This window comes from Symsagittifera roscoffensis, chromosome 9, assembly GCF_963678635.1.
Source record: "Symsagittifera roscoffensis chromosome 9, txSymRosc1.1, whole genome shotgun sequence".
Taxonomy (NCBI): Eukaryota; Metazoa; Xenacoelomorpha; order Acoela; family Convolutidae; genus Symsagittifera; species Symsagittifera roscoffensis.
This window is the reverse complement of record NC_087070.1, coordinates 38010312-38015889: the sequence shown is the minus strand read 5'-3', so window position 1 is coordinate 38015889 and position 5578 is coordinate 38010312.

Sequence of the window (5578 nt, the reverse complement as noted above, 5' to 3'; positions counted from 1 at the left end):
TTTGGAACATTTCAAAAGTCCCAATTTTTTTAGATAATGCCTGCCCTTAACCGAAACGAAAAAGTAAAGTGTGGAGACTGTGGAAATATGTATACTCGTCAAAACACAGCTCGACACCGGAAAAATTGTTCTAAAGGAGTTATTTCTTGCCCTGATTGTAAGTATTTTACCTATAATCAACAAGAAATGAGCTATCATATGGCTAAGAAGCATGCTCAACCAAGTTTGAAGCAATCGACGGTTTGTTCTTCTTGTAAACAAGAATTCCCCAGTTACTACTCTCTACTACATCGGAGAAAGGAACATGGAGCAAAACAACGGAAACCCAGTGATACGGTGGCCGACTTGAACAAGATTGTGGAGGAAGAAGGGGAAGATGGTGAAAAACTAAAGGAGGAACTTAGTGCTTGTCAACATTTTCTGGTGGATACGGAGATGGAAAATGGTAGACATAAGGTATTTAACTTCCAAATGTCCAAGTTAGATACTAAAATAATTAACGAGAAACTTGAAGAAGTCTTCAACAAGCTCGATTCTGCAGCCAAAATCAACCTAGCTCTGGGTTTTGTTCTTCGAAATATTGAGACTGGTGAATATCGTTATTTCTACGCTCATGAAAACAATACTCTGTTTGAAAAATCCCACTGACTTTGTACGAAAGCGGATTTGATAACAATCCAAGGAAAAGTAGAAAAATTTGATATTGTGGAGCAATGTACGCAAGAACGCCAAAACACAAAATGGAGATTCAAGTTAATTACTAACGTCACAATTTTTGCTGCTTTGCTGAAAAACATCCCCATGGGATGTCCGGATTCTGTCCTACCCGAACCTCTACTGAAAAACCATTCTGTTAACTGTCTTTTATCTAACAAGGACAAGGAACCTTACAAAGATCATTTGTGTCTTTTCCGCGCATTGGCAATGTACATGAACGGACACAAAGATCTCGACTCTCACACTTCCAGATACTTTACAGAGTTTATATCAAAATCTGGTTATGATCCTAAAAATTTTCGTGGAGTTTCTGTAGAAGACTTGTCTGTTGTCGAGGAAATTGTGCAAAGAAACATTTTTATATACGATTTCGATATCCAAGAAGGAGATGTAGAAGAACTAGCTCAAAGAAGTATCGGAAGATTCGATAAAACAATTAAGCTACTGAGATTTAACAATCATATCATTCATACAAATGATATAGATAGTTTCTTCAAGTGCTTTCGATGCCCTAGTTGTGACACTTTTTTCCACAAATCAGATCACTTCAATCAGCATCACCTGAGATGTAAGGACCGAGTGAGACATATTTACCCAAAGAACGTGTATGAACTTCGCGAAACCTTGTTTGAAAAGCTAGAGGGATTCAATCTTCCAGTTTCTGAAGATAACAAGCTCTTCAATAATCAAGCAACTTTCGATTTTGAATCGATTTGTGTTCCTACAGAGGAAATAAAAGAAACACAAACTACTACCTAGATTGGAAAACATGTCCCCATTTCAGTCTCTATATCATCGAATTTGATTGATGATCCCATCTTCTTGTACAACAAGGATACACAGAACTTGATAATTGATTTTGTATCCAACCTCGAACTGTTAGCTGAAAAAAGTAAGTTGGAGATGAGAACAAAATTTCAAGATATTGAAAGAGCTGTCAATGAACGAATGAAAAAGATCTTTGATCAACTGAACGAACGTGGTAAAAATTATTCAAGTAACAAATTCGAGTACGAAGACGAATGCATTGAAGATTCGGAAGAAGCAGATATGTCAACACAATTTTTGCGAATTCAGAAAAATCAACTCATCGATTTGAAACAACATCTGGAGAGATATATAAATACTTTACCTGTTTTTGGATTTAACAGTGGTAGATATGACTTAAATTTGATCAAGTCCTACTTAATCCCTTATTTGATTCGCGATAAAGAGCAAGAAACATCCGTTATCAAAAAAGCAAATGATTTTATATCTTTCAAGTTTGGAGATGTACAATTTCTTGACATTATGAAATTTCTGGGTGGAGCAACAACTCTGGACTCATTTCTCAAAGCTTATAAAGCTAGTGAAACAAAAGGATTCTTTTCTTATGAGTGGTTTGACAACCCTGACAAACTTGATTTTCCAGGACTGCCCCCATATGAAGCATTTTTCAGTAAACTTAGAAACAACAATCCTCTAGACAAAAACTTTACTGATTTTGAAAAACTGAGGAAGAGTGGACTTGATGAACAGCAAGCACTGAAAAAGCTTCAAATCAAGACTGTACCCCCATCTGGTCTAGATAATTGCAGTTACTTACAACAAACTTGGCAGAGAAACGGAATGACTGTGTTCGAAGACTTTTTGCAGTGGTACAACAACAAAGATGTAGTTCCAACCCTGGAAGCAATGCAAAAAATGATCCAATTTCATCATAACAAAGGGATAGATATGTTGAAACTTGGATGTACACTTCCAAATCTAGCAAACATATGTCTACACAAATCTACAAATTACAAGTTTTATCCATTTTGCGAAAATGATAAACATTTGTTCGAAAAAATACGAGAAGACATGACCGGTGGGCCTTCAATTGTCTTCACTCGAAAAGCTGTAGTTGATGAAACATACATCAGAAATTCATCAAATGTTTGTAAATCAATCGTTGGAATTGATGCAAGCCAGCTTTACCCTTTCTCAATGTGTCAAGAAATGCCAACAGGACTGTATACGAGATGGGAGTTTGACACTGATATGCAGAAATTAAAGGCTAGACATAACCGAACTCGCAACTTTGAGAATATGGTCATGTCTTTCTATCAAGAATCAAGACCAGAATGTAAAATTGAGAGCTTTTTTACATCTGGAAAACAGAAGAAAATTGACTGTTTTAACGTGAACGGTTATTGTGATCACTGTAAAACAGTATTCGAGGAAATGTGATGCTACTATCACTTTTGTTCTTGTCAAGAAGCTCGTCCCTCCTTAACAGAACAGGATATCGAGCGAGGAAATAAGAAGAGAGAGATGGATGAGATGAGACGAGAATACATTCAAGAGAAAGGATACAAAGTTGAAGAAATGTGGGAGTGTGACTGGTGGGAAAGTTTCAAAACCGATGAAAAGATCAAAAATCACGTCAGAACCCACTTTCCCTATAAAAGACCTCTTTCTACAGACTCTCTTCTAGCAAAGATAAAAGATGGATCTCTTTTTGGCTACGTTCAGTGCGACTTAGTTGTTCCAGATGAACTGAAATCAAAATTTGCAAATTTTCCTCCAATTTTCAAAAATACTGAGGTCGGAAGAGATGATATTGGAGATTACATGAAAAACTATGCGATCGAGAACGAAATGTTAAAGCATCCTCAGAGAATGCTGATATCTAGTTTCAAGCTGGAAAATGGAACGGTTATAACTCCTCTCTTCAACTTTTATATGGAACTTGGATTACAGTGCACCAAAATTTACCGATTTGTTCAATATTCTCCTCGGAAGTGTTTCAATAATTTCGTTCAATCGGTGGTTGATGCAAGAAGAGAAGGAGATGAAAACCCTTTGTCAGGAGTTGTAGCAGAAACAATGAAGCTCTTGGGCAATTCCTCCTATGGATATCAGATCATAGATAGATCGAGACATACAATCACGAAGTATCTGAACGATGAAAAAACTCACAAGGCAATCAATGAACCACTGTTTAAGAGACTTAACACAGTTGAGAAGGACTTATATGAGGTGGAGTTATTGAAGTCAACCATTGAGCACAGAGAACCCATCATTGTTGGTTTTTTCATAGCTGGTTTTTGCAAAACTGAGAATGTTGGAACTCTACTATAACTTCTTTGACAAGTTCTGTGATGTGAATAAATTTGAAGAGTTGGAGATGGACACAGACTCACTTTACTTGGCACTTGCAGAAGAAAATTTGTACGATTGCATCCAACCAGATAAGAGAGCTGCTTGGGAAAAATGAGGGAGAGTGATTGCAGAGATTCCTTCAAGGCGGATGCAAAATCTAATTTCTTTCCTCGAACGTGTTGTAGTATCCATAAAAAACATGATAAGCGGGAGCCGGGACTTTTCAAAGAAGAATTTAGGTGCACAGAAATGCTCTGTTTATGTAGTAAGACATATTGCTGCTATGACAACAAGTCAGAAAAACTCAAATTTAGCAGCAAAGGATTGAATAAGCGGGTTCTAGAAGATTCTGGAGACGGTCACATGTCAAAATACAGGAGAGTGCTTGATGAAGCAATTAATCTTACATCTACTAATAGAGGATTCAAAACTATAAATCATATGGTTGCTACATATGAACAGACAAAGAAAGGACTAAATTGTTTTTATCCTAAAAGACAAGTGCAAGATGATGGAATTCATAAAAAACCATTGGACTTATAAGAACTCTTCTAATGTATTAAATTATATAAGATGTCATATTATTATGGTTTCATGATAATAAAATGTAAATTATGGCAGTAAGTTTACTATACGATGCAGTGATTTATATAATTTCTTTGTAATTTAATTTTTTTCTCTCAAAAAACTTGACTTTTTTCGAAGTCTCTGTAGGTTCAGAATAGATTCAGATAGATAGAAAGTAAAAGTATCTAATAAATTTTTATTAGATCAAATTAAACAAAATCCTATCGTTTTTGAATTTTTTCGAAAAAATTTTTTTGATAAAAAATCCAAGTTTTTGCACACAAACTCTTACCATTGACTTACCATGCACCAAAAAACTAAATACATAACCTTTATTCTACAATCTGCACGTAATTAACAATTAACTGTTCCCAATTAGATAGCGCGCGCCAAAAACTTTGCGAAAAAAATTAACAAAAACCAAAAAATTTTCGTTTTTCTTACCATTATCTTACCATCACACAAACCATAAAACCATACCATCGGTATTCCCTATCTTAATACATTGTAGAATTTATACCCAATCTTAATACATAGCTTGAAGACCGGATGCTCTATTCCCTATCTTAATACAAGTGGGTCTTCAGGGTCCCCCCCCCCCCTGATCAGCCTCAACATCTACTACTCAAATCCTCCAAGAACTAGCAGGCAAAGACTTGGGATCGACTTGTCCCAACTTTACAAAGCCTACGCGAAGCCTGCTGGTCTGTACGCTCTGGAGATCTGGGGACCGTTTCTCTCGAATACAGCGCTTCAGACGCTTGAGACAGCCAACAGAGCAGCCATGCTGATCACTGGTACGCCCCCGGGCACCCCTTCGGCAGCTGCGGTCATAAGAGCAAACCTAACAACGATCAGGATGGAGGTGGAGAAAAAGCAGCGGTCGTACTCGACAGATACTCCAGCTTCCACGACGACCATCACCTGAAAGAGTTAACAGCACCTGGACACAGGCCCCGGCTAAAATCCAGTGTGAAGAGTCTCACCGGCTTGACTTGCGCAGCACTGCAAGAAGACGGCTGAACGAAGTCTCGGAAGGAGGTAACCCAATCGAGCATATTGTCGCAAGCAGAGAGGAGAAACACCGAAGAATCTACGAAGAAATGGCACCCGAAACATCAACTCACCGAAGAGCCACCGAAGGAAGATCTTTGCCGCACTCAGTCAACAG